Below are 15880 nucleotides of genomic sequence, written 5' to 3'. Positions count from 1 at the left end.
TTCCTGAAGAGGCCTCATGCAGAGGCGACAATTGTCGATCAAGGGTATGCAGGACGACATGGTCCCCAGCAGGGACATGTACCTTCGCACTGACACTCTGGTGTCGACCTTCCATTCCGATGCCTTTTGTTGCAGTTTGTGAATCCTTTCGAGGGATGGCCTCACCAGCCCCGACTGTGTGTGGAACTCTACCCCCAAAAAGACCAAGGTCCTTGATGGCTTTAATGAGGACTTGTCGAAGTTCACTGAGAAGCCCAAACGTTGTAGGAGGGACATGGTGGCATCTAGGCTTTCTTGTGCCCTTTCCGGAGAAAATCCCCTCACTAGCCAGTCATCCAAATAAGGGTACACATGGTGACCTTCCTTTCTTAACCAGGCTGCTATTGGAGCCAGACATTTGGTGAACGTCCTGGGGGATGATTTTAGTTCAAACGGGAGGACCTTGAACTGATAGTGGGTTCTTCCGACGACGAACCGCAGAAATCTTTTGTGTCGTCGACGCATCGGGATATGGAAGTATGCGTCCTGAAGGTCTAGCGAGGACAAATAATCTCCGGGTTGTATCGATCGGATCACCTCCTGGAGCGTAATCATTTTGAATTTTAAATTCTTGAGCAGTTTGTTGAGTGCTCGTAGATCCAGAAAGGGATGCCATTTTCCATTTGGTTTCTTGACGACAAAGTAACAGGAGTACACTCCCTGTCCTTTTTCTGCCACCGGGACCAGTTCTATAGCCCCTTTCTGCAGCATAAGCGCCACCTCCTGCAGTAGTATTTGAAAGTGGGGCTGAGCCGAGAACACCGGTGGAATGTGTGGTGGCTTGCCCTTGAACTGTAGAGTGTGGCCCAGATGAATCGTGTCCAAAACCCATTGGTCTGTTATGCGCTCCCACTCGTCGACGTGACGAGACACTCGGCTCCCCAGGACGTCCTGAAACATGTCATTGTTGGTTCTTGGCTTGTTTATCTTTCGTCGACGAAGGGTAGGCACCCCGCCGTCTGGAGGTTTGGTAATCTCTGCCTCTATGAGAAGACTGGGCCGCACGTCTGTAGCCTTGGGACGAGTAGGAGGGTCTGTTGAAACCTCGGTCTCTAGATGACCCAAACCGGGAGTTACCAGAAGCCCCTCTGAAAGGACGAAAGGAATGAAAATTCCTACCACTCTGGAGGGCTCCGAGTGACCGCGCCGTGTCAGTATCCTCTTTCATGCCCTTCAAGGCCTCGTCAACTTTTTCACCGAACAGTATTTCCCTTCACACGGCATATCCAAGACTTTATGTTGCACCTCCGGTCTGAACGTAGTGCACTTGAGCCAGGCTGGTCTTCGTAGTACTACGCCATTATTCATTTGCTTAAACCCGGACTTGGCTAGGTCGACAGAAATGTTTATAGCATGGTTGGAGGCCTCTTCTACTTCCCATACTAGCAACATGGCGGATTTTCTATGTTCTTCGGGCAAATGTTCCAACACAGGAGCCAGCCGGTGCCACATTTCCCCGTCATACCTAGACATAATCGCCAATGAGTTGGCTGCTTTAACTGTAGTCGCGCCGACCGACAGCACCTATTTGCCAAAAGCATCTTGCCTCCTGGCTTCGTTATCCGGCGGGGTCGTGCATTTATGTTGAGACCTGGCCTTTCTAGCCGCCGTCGCAGATACCACCGATTCCGCCGAAGGTTGAGATGTGAAGCACTTGGGAGTCGATTCCGGAGCCTTGAATTTCTTCTCCAAACAACCTTTTACTGCCGGTTCCGAGAAAGGATGACGCATGGTCTTCAGGCCCTCTTGCCAGACAAGGTCTAAAATAGGGATGGCGAATATGGATTTCCTTCTCTTGCCCATATGATCAAAAAGAAAAACAATTCTTTTTCTCTTCTTCAGGGACTAGGCCAAACTCAGCACACGCCTTACTCATCCTGGCATGGAACGCCCCCACATCGTCAGGTGGTGATGGCTGCGCCGGACTTCTCGGAGCTTCCATTTCCGCTTCAGCGTCCCATGTTGGGTCCCTTGAGGGGGATAGTGAGATGTCTGAACCCGACCCTTCGCAGTCTGAATCAGAGCCCGGTAGTTCTCCCTCTTCTTGTGGGCGAGGGCGATCTTCCGCAACTTGGGAAGCGGCAGTAATCCTGGTCGTCGAGCGAGGAGCCGGGCCCGGCTCGTTGACGAGTGGCGTAGACTGTAGCAGTGCCGGGGCACTGGGCTGATGTATCCGTGTGTCCAAACGCTCTAACAGCTTCTGTAGCGTATTTAGCACCTCAGAGGACAGAACTGCCTGGGGGTTCAGTAGTGACGAGGTCATAGGGATGGTACCCCCACTCAAGAGCGTCACCGCACTGGTTGGTTGCAACCCCAGATCGGTTGGGTGCGCGACCGGGCCACGTTCCTCATCAGCCGACGAGATGGAAAAAGCCGCCTCTGGTTGCAGCAGGGCCTCAGGCGTAACGGGGTCGAAAACCTCCGGTTGCCATCCCATAGACGGAACCACCGTCAACGACGATATGTTTCCTGCAGTCTGAACCGTGGGAGGAGCCGCCGATGGCGCAGGCGTCGACGAGCGGGCCGTCGACGAAGCAAGTGGCACAAGGCCTTGAGGTGTTCCCGCCGCTTTCGGGGCCGACTTGCTGGCCGAGGCCACTCGACTCAAGGTAGACTTATGACGGTCTCCTGAGGAGGATTTAGATGGTTCTTTTCTCTCCTTTTTAGACGAGGAGGAAAAAAACGACGCCTTGTGTGAAGAGGGGGCCTTCAAATGCTTCTCCGAGGGGTGTTTTTCAGCAGAACGCGCCTTCTTCGTCGGGGGTTCTGACTTACTTCTCGAGGCCGTGGAGCCCACCTCCGATGCCGGGTACGCACGCGCCCCGTCATTGAGCCAATCGACAAGGCGTCTTTCGGTCTTTGAGGGTCTTCTGGGAGAAGCCCTGACAGATTTCACATGTGTGCGCTGTGTGGTGAGGATGAAGACAGTAAATGCAGTCCATATGACCATCCCCTTCGTACCCCTTCTTAAGACCGCATGTAGCACACAAAACAATGCCTTTCCAGACATTTTTTTTAGAAGAAAAACAGTCGCAGAAGTAGAAAGTACAACCTAACCAAATAGCAGATACGCGAGGTAATCCCACTACTTTGGAAGACGGTTGAAATCTGAGGGAGCCGCGGGGGCAGGGCTATATATACCTCTACATCCTAGTGGCGCCGGCGTGCGCGGCCCAAAACGACGTAGATAGGACACAAAAGTGTCGGAATTTTTCCTATGGAAAATGTCTATATAACTTACCGAGGATTCCCAGCAAACGACAGGAAATATTCTAAGCATGTGAATCCATGAAAGATCCAATGCTGGAGAACCTGTTTTGATTGGTGGGAAATCAACAATGTGCTTATATGTTGCCATGGTCATGTTGGTAAAGCAGGCAGATTTAATTTACCCAATGGCAGCCTGTGAGGTATCTTACTTTGTTGACAAATAACATTTGCGGTTACATAATCCTGGGCGTCTTTTGCAAGTTTGGGCCACCAAAAATCTTTTTGAACATTTTCAAAGGTGACTAACTCCTCAGTGTCTGCCAGTTTTAGCATCATGACACGCGTATAGCACATCCTGTTGCAAAAGTGAGGTAGGTACATATAATAATTTATCATAAAATAGAAGACCTTGATCCTCCCTTAATCCATGTTGTTCCATTGGTTCTTCTAACCAAGCATTTTCAGGACAAGCCTCTTGACGAACTTGTTGCAAAAAAATAGTAACCACAAACAAAAAGGAAGCCATGGGAAACAGCCTTTCTTAAAGACAAGATTTCCTGACTTCTCGATCTGTTCTAGACAAGGCATCTGCCATCTGGTTATGGATTCCATGTAAAAAAGTTAACACAATATCATAGTGCAAAAAGAAATGAACCCATCTGGCCTGACCTCTGTTTTGACATTCGTACTGTTGCAGAACTTTAAGATTGCAGTCATCGGTTCTCTGTTATTTGGTAATTGGATCTGAGTAAAACATGTCACCATTCCTTACATGCCCTTTTAATCCCCAATAGCCTTTTCTCTAAAATGGCGTAATTTACTTCAAATGTTGAGAAAGATTTTGACATAAGAAATCGGGTGTTCATATGGGTCTTCAAACACTTGTTTCAACACTGCGCCGATTCCTAAATTGCAGGCATAACTTTCCAATATGAAAAGTCTGTTTTGATAGGTAATCTTAATATGGGTTCCTTAGTGAAGTTTTCTTTGAGCTCTCGAAACGCCTTCTTTGCTGTTGCATCCCAATGGAAGCGTACTCCTTTCTTTAATAATGCTGTCAAAGGTAAGATCTTCAGGGAAAAGTTGGGTATGAACTTCCGCTAAAAATTGGAAAAAGCTAGAAATCTTTGTATGTCCTTTACAGACGCTGGTTCCTTCCATTGCACGGTGGCCTGTACCTTAGCTGTGTCCATGGAAGCTCCTTGTGAGAGGATAACACAAAGCCTAAATAGTTCACAGAAGCTTGAAGGAATTTACATGTCTCCAACTTTGCAAACAAGTGATTCTTTTACAGGCGTGCAAGGACTTCTGATACATGATGGTGGTGTTCTTGTATGCTGCTGGAAAAAATCTAAATGTGGTCCAAGTAGATTACCATAGAATGGAGCATGAGGTCTGCAAAAATGTGATCAATAAAACTCTGAAACACAGCAGGAGCGTTAGACAAAACAAAAGGCATTGCGTGGTATTCGTAGTAGTAGAAGGGTGTGCGAAAAGCAGTTTTCCGCTCATCACCACTACGAATCCAAGGAAGATGGTAAGCTCCTCTTAAGTCCAGTTTTGTAAAAATGGATGCCACTCTCACTGCCTCCAGTATGTCTCGTATCAAAGGGAGAGGGTATTTATCTTTAACAGTGATCTTGTTGAGCTCTCAGAAATCGATACATGGGCATAGTTTGGGTGTATCTTTTGTTTTGGGATAAAAAGGAACAAGTTACTTAGCTTTAACTATTGTTCTCCAGCATGGGTCTGGCATAGATTTGTATATTCACATACTCATGAATATTCCCTGTCGTCAGGCCAGGAATCCTTGGTAAAAGAAACATTTTCACTTTCACTTACAAACTGTATTTCTCCTCTAAACCAATCACTGTACTATGGGTCATACTGCCCCCAGCCAAAGACAGTCCTCTCCATAAGCCCCTCCTCTGGCATCCATCTTCAGATTTGGTAAGCACATGAAGTGTCAGAAGAAGAGCCGCAGAGGGGTAGGAGGGAGGGTTCGCATGTGAATCCGAGCCAGACCCATGATGGAGAACAATAGTTACAGGTAAGTAACTTGTACCTTCTCCAGCTTGGGATCTGGCATGGATTTACATGCTCATGTATAAGGAATACATAGCAGTACAACAGTACACAACCACAGGAGGTGGCAAGGCTCAACACAAGCAAATACTCTTACCACTGGAACAGGATCACCTCAAGCGAACAGGTTGCGCAGCGCTGCTTGGCCAACTCTGGACTCCTCCCAGGAGGTCCTGTGAACACAGTAGAATCTCGTGAAGGTGTGTGTGGACCTCCACGTAGCAGCCCTGCAGATGTCCAGCAGGGGCATACCAGGCAGGAATTCTGTCGTCGCAACGATCGTTCTGGTGGAGTGGGCTCTCGGACGGCCGGGCAGTGGTTGGTTCGCCAACTGACAGTGCGTGATGCAGCCGGAGAGCCACCTGGAGATGGAAGCCTTGGACAAGGCCTTCCCATGGATCACAGGACCAAAGTTCACCAACAGTTGAGACATCTTTCCCGAAAACTTTGTGCGTGCCACGTAGAACTTCAGAGCACAAGCAATGTCCAGCGAGTGCAAGACCCTTTCAGCCACTGACGAAACCTTCAGAAAAAACACAGGTAAGACCAAAGGCTCATTGAGGTGGAATTCTGATGAAACCTTCACCATGAAAGAGGGGTACGTCCACAGCACCGCCCTCCATTCGTGGAAAGTCAGATATAACTGTTTGCAGGATAGGGCCTGGATCTCACCCACCCTCCTGGCAAAGGTGATGTCCACAAGGAAAGCCGTTTTCCACGAGAGGAACTTGAGAGGGGCCTGATGTACAGGGTCTAAGGGAGGGCCCACGAGTCTCATCAGAACCACGTTCAGTTCCCACGCCTGGGCCAGAGCCTTCACCAGTGGGAAAGATTGAAACAGTGCTTTGAGGAACTCCTTGAAGGGACGGTGGGACCAAAGAGAAAATCTTCCTGGACACCTAGTATAGCGGGAGAAAGCCGCCAGAAGGAGGCGTACGTCTACAAAGCCATGACCCTCTGGAGGGGTGATCTTCTGCAACCAGCACAACGTAGCAAAACACTTTCAACTGTGACCATAGCACTTAAGAGCTGACGGCACTCTGGCCTTGGCAAGGACCTTTCTGTAGTCCGCTGGCAACTCGTATCCTCCAAACTCTAAGTTGGAGGAGCCAAGCCCTCAGGCTCAGCGATCCTGGGTCTTGATGCAAGATTGCGCTTCCTTCTCTGGTGAGCATATCTGTGACCACATGAAGTTTGACCAGAGGCGAAGCTGATAGGCTGAGACGGTCCGGGTACCAAATCTGCTTCCGCCACGGCAGGGCGACGAGTATCACCCTGCATCTGCACTGTTTGAGTTGATTGATGATTCGCAGCAGGAGAGGCAATGGGGGGAAACGCATACAGAACCAGGCATTCCCACGCGAAGGAGAACGCGTCCCCCATGCTCCCCAGTTGGTGGAACCTGCCGGCAAACTTCTGGCATTTGGAGTTCGCCGCCAATGCAAACAGATTGATCTGGGGCCTACTCCACTTGATGAAGTTGCGGTCCACCTGGTCCTGCAAAGTTCCCACTCGTGGCAGGATCACAACTCCCTGCTGAGGGAATCTGAAATGGTGTTCTTGACTCCTGCCAGGTGAAAGCGGACGAGGAACATCTATTGTCTGACGGCCCAGTCTCACAAGTCCTACGCCTCTTTGGAGAGCGCTGGGGATGTAGTGCCCCCCTGCTTTCTGATGTGAAACATTGTGGTGGTGTTGTCCGTGAAGATCCTCACCACCTTGCCCTTCAGAGATGGAAGGAATGACTTGAGGGCACAGAACACTGCCCTCAGCTCCAGGATATTGACTGGAATGCAGACGTCCGGTGTGGGCTTCACAGCCTTTCACAGAAGCATACATGGTGACTGTTGGGAAGAATTCTCAGACATGTGCTAATTCCACTTTATCTTAGAGACCCCCCCAGCAACTTTGCTGGATTTTGAGGACTTGATTTTTTAACCTTCCCACTCATGTATATTAATGTGATTTTGAACACTGTTTCTTTTGGTTGTGGAGTCTGACAAACTACATAGGCATCATCGTTCACATTGTGTCACACAGCACCTTCAGTGCAGTGGCACATGGAAGTCGTTCAGATTTCCAAAACATTTAAATACCTTCTCTTGGCTAAACTACTGTTTCCAAGAGCAGTAAAGTGAAATTGACTTTACTTACATTTGTAACTTTCTAGACCCAGCACACAAACTATCTTACAATAGGATGCTGGAGGGGTTACTTAGTATCCACTTTGTCTGGCTTCTCATGTAATAGTTTTATGTTACTCTTTCCTCGATGAATGGCTGGTAGCAGTGATTTACTTTTAACTACCGTGGTGTGCAATTACAGCGGGCTGCGTTCACAGCTGCAGGAAAGCACCCAAGGGTACCATTTTTGTTAAAATGGCCCGGTCTTCTTTTTTCGCCATTTCTTTGTGGAAAGATCCTTCTTGAAATTTATTCTGCGCACCAAACCAGGTTTGGTCCTTTTGTTCATTTTGCCTTTGGCGGGATTCACGAGTGAAGCCTGCCTCTGGCTCCAGGGTGTCTGGTGGGGGCAAGAAGCAAGGGAGGTGCCCGAAACTCCCTGTGCTTAGTCTCCCAGGAAACCAGCATGCGCTCTTAGGCGATTGGCCAGCTGGCTGTCCGACAAGGACAGCCACCCTGCTGGGTGACTGACAGCTAGGCTGGAATGAATGGGAGAAACCTGCATAAAAGGCAAAACTTTTTGGCTTGGAAGGCAGAGTCGACCACTGGACGAAGCAATCCGAAGAAGAACTTGAAGAGCACGCCTGCTGCAACTCCTGGAACGTTGGTTTGCCTGGTGAAGTCCTGCTGCGCTGAAACTCCAAATTCATATTGACAGAGAAGCCCCTACAAGGACGACTTCTCCCTTTGAGTTGGTGGGACCTATCTACTCCAAAGTCAGTCATCTGGACATCCTCTCGGAGCTGGTTGAAATTCCACTGCAGATGCTGCTGGAACTGAATAGCCAGGGAGAGGAACAGCAGATTGTGTGCGTTGCTTTTAAGCTGGTCAAGAGCTCCAGGAAGATCCTCCGGACTCCCAGGAAGTAGGACTAACCGAGCCGGAGCCCCCTCAACTGAGTGCAGGACCCCAGATGAAGGAAAACCCATCTAAACAGCCAGGAACCGCAGTATTGCTATTTGCGGTAGACACGAGGAGCTGAAATACCATAGTGCCACTTGTTTGAAGATTGCAGGTGACGGTCCCCATTGCAGTGCAGGAGTCCCCAGAAGTCCTCCCTCTTGTCGCCACGACTGAGGCCCAGGAAAACCAGGATCTGCAGAGCTGCACAGAACAGAAGTCATCTGCTGCACTTTTCTTCAACCTAAATGTACTGTAAAGTCTGAGAGAATTTACCTCTTGTTTTGCAACTTTGCTTGTCCTCGTTGGAGACTTGTCTCGGTTGCCCCTGTAGAGTTTCTAACAGCTCCTTTACCTCACAAGCCTAATCAGCTTGTGGCACTACTTTGAATTTCTTCTTATTCTACAAAGACTTCTAAAACATTGTGCAAGACTTACTTCCCTGCAAGAAGTGCTTCAGTTCACCTTGACTTTTGCTAACTTCACATTGGCTGGCCTGGCTCCCTGAATGGCTATTCTATCCTTTGCTTAGGCGTTGTGTCTTCCTTCCAGGAACGGGTTAACCTATTTTGCATTGGGGGTTCCCAAAAGTACTTCAGAATATGTGTGTGATAGCTTGTTTTGTTCTAATGTTCTTCCTTTGAAATTTTCCTAACTATGATTCTAAATGCAACAGTGATATATTAATGTCCCCAGCACCCTAACTATTGAAGTCACCGGAAGATGTAGGTAGTGTCTGTGGGCCATCCCAAATTGGAACTTGCTGATTTAGAAATATTAAGTGTGTGTATTTTTTATTTTTGAAGTGTATTTGAGTGCTACTGTTATATTGCCCCTTCTGAAGAAGGCTTATTCTAACTGACTGATTAATTAATAATTGTTTAAATCAAGAAACCTGATGTGTAAGAGTTTATTTGAATACTTGTCTCTGTGAATATCTGTATAACTCCCCTACAGCTCACATTGACCCCTCTTGAGATGAGCCTGGCTGCTCAACACGCTACCACAACCTCTGTAGTACAGACTTACACCAAAGTTTGGCTTCCTATTGCCAGGACATCAGGGTTGTTGTAGTGCACCCAAAGGGTACTGCATACAGTCTTGCCTAACAGTGACTGTCTCATGGTACGGGGGGGGCTCTGGAACCCTCTGCCCCGGGCGACGTTAGAGTGAACACCCCAACACAGAATAACCCGGCAGAACTCGTCAAGCAGGATCTTGTCCACAAAGCTTCCCGACACCTGAAACCAGCGAGCGCCCAGGAACTCCTGAAGAGGTTGCATCCGTAACCAGCAGAGCCAGATAAGGTAGATGCAAGATGACATCATGTCGAGAAGAGACTTGATGGTCGGCAGTGTGGTGGTGTTCAGTGTCAACAGTTGTTGCACTTTCCCCAGAACGGCCGCTACCCTCTCTGCCAAGGGCGATGCTAGGCAGGAGACCGTATTGAGTCTGGTTTCTAGGAACAGTGCATTCTGCGATGGCGTCAAGCAGGACTTTGGATAATTGATGGAGAATTCCAGATCCGTCGGCAGCAGGATGGTCCTCTCCGTGTGTCTAACAGCCAACTCTCGCAAACTGGCCCAAATGAGCCAGTCTTCTAGGTACAGGTACACAGGTAGACGCAGATGGGTCACCACCGGAGCCAGGGACTTCGTGAACACCCTGGGGGCTGACTTCAGGCCGAAGGGGAGGGCCTTGAACTGGCAGTGCCGTCCTTGCACCACCAAGCATAAGAACTTTCGGTGCTTTTTGTGAATGGGGACGTGGAAGTAGGTGCCCTCCAGGTCCAGCAACGTCAGGAAGTCTCCTCCCTCCAGTTGGCCGAACACGTGCTGCAACGTGAACATCCTGAATTTTTGGGACTTTAGGCATTTGTTGAGACGTCGCAGGTCGAGAATGGGCCACCAGCCCCAGTCTTTTTGGCTAAAAAGTATCTGGAGTAGACTCTGGAGCCCGGGAGTCATCATGGAACGAGCTCCATCGCCCCTTTTTACAGCATGGCTCGTACCTCCTCCAAGAGTTGAGGGATGTGCTGTTCCGGCCGGGCCACCGGAGGGACCCTCGGACACCAGTGCTGAAACTCAAGAGTATGTCCGTGGGCGAGAGCGTCCAGCACCCATCTGTCGGTGGAGAACTTCCCCTCACTGACGTATCCCGTCAACCAGCCTCTCACCGGGGTGCACGGTTAGGGGCCAGATATCCTGACCATCTGCACCATAGGCCTTGGAACGGCCTCTGTAGGCCTCCTGATTCGTAGACCTGAAGGGCTGGCGGTACGAGGAGAAACCCTTTAATGATCTGCTTGATGGCGGGGTTGCTGGAGCGTGCCCAGGGCACGGGCAGTCTCTGTATCCGCCTTGAGAGTCTGCAGGGTTTCGTCGACAACCTTCCCAAAAAGGTTATCCCAGTCAAAAGGCATGTCCACCACCCTCGCCTGGACGTCCTGGCGGAAATTAGTGACCTTCATCAAGCCTTGACGATGGAGGCAGACAACATTCCCCATCTGCCGGAAACCTGCGTCAGCAATTTCCAGTGCCACCGTGATGGCATGGCCCGAAACTACCTTTCCCTCCTGGAAAAGGGCCATCGCCTCCACTCTTGTCGTCGGGAAGGAACTCCAGAATCGTGGCCAGCTTGTACCACAGTTCCATGTCTTACCAGGCCACGATCGCCAGCGCATTTGCCACCTTGATGGTGGACGCCGCAGTGTAGATAACCTTCCTTCCCATGGCGTCCAACTTCTTCCAGTCGCTGTCCGCAGGGGCTGAGGACAATGATCAAGGTTTCTACAGCCTTTTCCTCGCAATCGCTGACACCACTGAGTCTGGCAATGGTTGCGACCGTAGGCACTTGGGTGCGAATTCCGGCACCCATTACTTTTTCTCCAACCTTTTTTTTTTTTTTTTTTTAAAGCCTACAGCACCTGGTATTCCCAGGCGGTCTCCCATCCACGTACTAACTAGGCCCGACACTGCTTAGCTTCCGAGATCAGACGAGATCTGGCACATTCAGTGTGTTATGGCCTATTCTGCTTGGCCAGGGTTGTGCAGGGGTTCATAAAGAGAGCCAGGCCACCCCCCACCAATACTTCATCCAGTAGGAGTACCGCCATGATCGTCTTCCTTTTTGCCTCATGCCTCTGGTACACAAATCCCTCATGCTTGGTCTACTCAGGCGTGAGCTGGAAAAGTTAGGAGGCTTTGGCGACCATGGAATGGAACGACCCCACCTCATCTGGTGGGCACGCTCTCGGCTGCAGAGATCCACACGCTGTGACGTCATCATCCATCGTCGCTGTGGCCGTCCCCATATCCGGGTACACCAGTGTTGAGGGCACCAGATACTGATGTGGAGGCTGAAACAGGGGCATCGGATGACGCTTCCTCTTCTTAGCCGGAGGCTGGTCGGGGGCAGCAGAAACCGGGGCCTGCGGCATCCATCTCTGGATTTCAGCCACCAAAGTGGGCAGGGTCAAAGGGATGTCCAGGGATACATCCTTCAGCGGAACTGGCGTGACCGGAGTGCTAGGCCCCGTGCCGTCGTCACCTTGCTTGCCCTCCTCCACGTCCTTGTGGACCATATGTAGAGACTCTCGGGTCCTCGTCATCCGTGGACAAAACTTGCATGGCCTGGCCCACTGCCTGGGACAGCCTCGCCCACCCACCACCTCTTTTGGACCCAAGGGGTCGGAGCCGGGTTCAGACGGCATCCTCTTCTCAGGCGTGCCAGCCGGCCTTGTCACCATCATAGCGGAGGCTTCCCGCCTCGGAGGCAGGGATACCTTAGGCACAATAGGAGTTCTATTCATGGGGTCAGTCCTTTTTTGCCTTCGTGAGAGCAGCCGCCACCAGCTCAATCGTTGACTAGGACTTCTCCTATGCTGCCTGGCCCTTCTTGGGCAGGTAGGCCGCCATTTCCTCAGCCCTTGGCTTCTCTGGCTTCTCCCGCAGCTTAGCCGGGATGGGCAATTTCCTCTTCGAGGAGGAGCTCGATCGCTGTCTGGCGATGGAGGCTGATGGTGATGTTCATAGTACCCTGCGCATCGAAGGACACGCTTGCGCTGCGACCCCGGTGGAGCTGGACTTGCAGTGCTTGGCCTGGTCTATGGGTCACAAACTCAAAGGACTAAGAAGCCCGCTTTCAGACCGGCTGGTCCTGGATGAGGCTTGACCCTGATCGGGGCACGGGGCAGAGGTCTTGGCGTTCAGCCACGCCGCCAGTCTACTGTGTCGGTCCTTCATCGTTTTCTTGGAGAAGCCGAGGCAGATCTCGCATTCTCCCTCCTTGTGGTCTGGGTGAAGACAGAAGAGGCATTGGAGGTGTTTGTCTTCTACAAACATGTTCCATAGCCCGCATTTGGTGCAGGGCCTGAAAAGGGACCCTCCTTCCTTCTCCATCATGGCCGGAGGCGCGGAGTTTGCCTGATGGCTTTCTGGAAACTTCGAAGAAACATTGGCAATCCTCGCCCTTGAGGGGCGCTTGAAATTCACCAACAAATGGATCCCTGCTGTCGGCAGATGGAGAGAACAGCAAAACTCGAGGACTCCCAACAGTGAAACGTGCGGTATGAGTCTGAAGATGAATGCCAGAGGAGGGGCTTAGGTAGAGGACTGACATTGGCTGGGGGCAGTATGACCCACAGTACAATGATTGGTTTAGAGGAGAAGAACAAGCTTAACCCAAGGTACCTTCGGGTGTATGTGCGCTTTAGAAATGTATATAACATAACAAGTTACTTACCAACTGTTAACCTTCTTCCTACTGGATGTTCCTCCAACGTATTCCACATCTTTGACATGTAATGTCCACAGCTGTGTAGTTCAGAAACTTTTTCGGCAGAGGGCGTCCTGCGTCGATGGCGTCGGGTCAATATCCCTCGAAGGCCTCAGTCGAGGGTGATGTCACTGGATGTTATAAATAGGACGCACGGCGCCCGTAGCATCAGTTTATGTTTTTTCCCCCATAACGTGTGACATGCACATATCCAATGCCTGCTTGACTGCACACAGCCTTGTGGAAACGTAAGCTGCAAGGGCATAGGCAATTCTCCAGAGGGGCAGGCTGGGAGGGCGATGTGGAATACGTTGGAGGAACATCCAGTCGAAAGAACGTTACCAGTTGGGAAGTAACTTGTTCTTTGAATGGATTGTGTCCTCCAACGTATTCCACATCTTTGACAGAGTCCCAAAGCAATACCAGACAATGGAGGAGGCAAACGAATTTAGAGTATCCAATCAGATGGCAGAATAAAGGACTGCCTTATCAAAGGCCATATCTTGACCATGAAGTGTACAAGGGTGTAATGTTTAACAAAGGTGTGGATAGAAGCCCATGTAGCTGCATCACAAATGTTTCCGAATAGGTACTCCCCTCTGCAGGGCTGTGGAAGTAGCCACGCCCCTAGTTAAATGAGCTTGCAACCTATCAGGAGGGTCCTTACCCGCCAAACGGTAACATTCAGTAATGGTGAGGATAATCCACCTGGACAAGGTCTGTTTTGTAACAGCCTGGCCCAATCGGTGACCAGCATACCCCACAAAGAGTTGATTGTCCACTCTGATCTTGGACAGCCTAGAAATATAAAAGCCGAGAGCTCTCCTAGGATCCAACCTATGGGGTCACCCCTCATCCTTCACAGGATGAGGATAGAAAGAAGGAAGAACCACTTTCTGGCTCAAATGAAATTCAAACACTACCTTAAGTAGAAAGGATGGACGTACTCCCAGTACAACCATATCCTTGAGGAACACAGCAAAGGGCGGCTTAAATTAAAGTGCCTGCAATTCACTCACTCTGCCAGCAGAAGTAACCGCAACCAAGAACACTGTCTTGAAAGAAAATTACCTCAAAGGACAAGAGTGCAAAGGCTTAAACAGAGCACATATAAGGAATTTCAAAACCAAATTCAGGTCCCAAACCGGCACCTGGAAAGGGGACAGCGGGAACACATTAGTGAGGCCTTTAAGAAATTGTGAAACCAAAGGAATCTTAAAGTAAGAACATTCTTCAGACGAGAGCTTGAAGATAGACAGCGCCGCCATGTAACCTTTAATGGTACCAACTTGAAGGCCCCTGTGGGCCAAAGAAAGTAAGAAAGACAAAACCATGGGAATGGAACACTGAAAAGGATCAACATTTTGTCCTCTGCACCAGACGCAGAACTTACACCAATGGTACATGGATATTGTTGCTAGCCGCCTGGCCGAAACTAAAACCTCCATCACGTAATTCGGGAGGTCCCAATACTTATACCTCAACCTTTCAGATACCCAAACCAACCCGCCTCACCACGTCCTCCGGCCATGTTTGTCAAAACGGTTCCCCCTTCATTAGGTTCCCCTCGTTGGCCCACCACAGAAGATCTTGGGAGACAGAGAGTGGAATCTGAACAGGTTCCAACATCTTGCCTGAGAACTGAGACCACTGCATCTTGAGGACCCATTGCAGGGATCTCATCCTCAGCCTGGCTTCTGGCACCAGAAAAATGCAGGATGCCATGAGGCCGAGCAACCTTAAGAATTCAAAAGCCGGGAGACTCTGGGCATGTTGAAACTTGTTCACCATCTGCCCAATGTGATGAGCCCTTACCTTGGGAGGCGAGCACTTCCCCAAGGACGTGTCCAACACAGCCCGATGGACTGGAGCTGTTGGGAAGGTGTCAGATGCGACTTCTTGAAATTGAGGGAGAAGCTCAGCTTGTGGAGGGAGCGGCAGGTGAGACTGAGGTAAGCCAATGCTTGCTCTGGAGAGTGTGCACAGATCAGCCAGTCGTCCAGGTAGGGGTAGACGTGAATACCCCCTCGCCTGAGATACGCTGCCACCACCACCATTAGCTAGGTAAAAACCCTCGGGAGGAGGTCAATCCGAATGGCAGGACCCGAAACTGAAAGTACGAGTCGCCAGCCGCAAAGCTCAGGTACTTTCTGTGCTTGGGCTGAATCAGCACATGAAAGTAAGCATCCTGTAGGTCCAGAGACACCAAACAATCAAGTTGAAGGGCCTGGAGGACTTGAGAAAGAGTAACCATCTTGAACTTGTCCTTCCTGAGAAGTTTGTTCAACCAACGTCAATCCAGGATAGGTCTCAATCCTCTGTCTTTCTTTGGAATAAAAAAATATGGGGAATACCAACCCTTGTTCCTCTCCGCTACAAGCAACAGTTCTATAGCGACTTTCTAGCAGGGTCAAGATTTCCTGCACAAGGAGCGGATGCGGAAGCTTCAAAGAGATTCCCCGGTGGATTGTCGTGAGGCCGCTTTAGGAAGGGAAGGCAGTAACCGTGGGCTATTGTATCCAGAACCCACGCATCCGAAGTAATGGCTCGCCATTCTTATAGATGCTGAGACAGACTGCCCCCCACTGGCGAACCACGGGACATGGCCTCATGACAGTTTTGGAGCGGCTGCGGCAGCGCCTGAAGGTAAAGAGGCAGCTGCCTGAGCGGCTTTTGCACCTCTTTCA

At 50.2% G+C, this 15880-nt stretch overlaps 1 protein-coding gene and 1 pseudogene across 2 annotated transcripts in view; both read right to left on the bottom strand.

Annotated features, from left to right (window-relative positions):
- Nucleotides 1-15880, bottom strand: part of ASH1L (ASH1 like histone lysine methyltransferase) — a 2936548-nt gene that overhangs the window by 1794186 nt on the left and 1126482 nt on the right. The gene's annotated exons all lie outside the window — the stretch shown is intronic.
- Nucleotides 11332-11449, bottom strand: LOC138457500 (5S ribosomal RNA; annotated as a pseudogene).

The sequence above is a fragment of the Ambystoma mexicanum genome, chromosome 1p (assembly GCF_040938575.1).
Source record: "Ambystoma mexicanum isolate Mex_15411 chromosome 1p, UKY_AmexF1_1, whole genome shotgun sequence".
Classification (NCBI taxonomy): Eukaryota; Metazoa; Chordata; class Amphibia; order Caudata; family Ambystomatidae; genus Ambystoma; species Ambystoma mexicanum.
The sequence above is the reverse complement of the archived record's forward strand: the minus strand, read 5'-3'. Positions and strand labels throughout refer to the sequence as shown.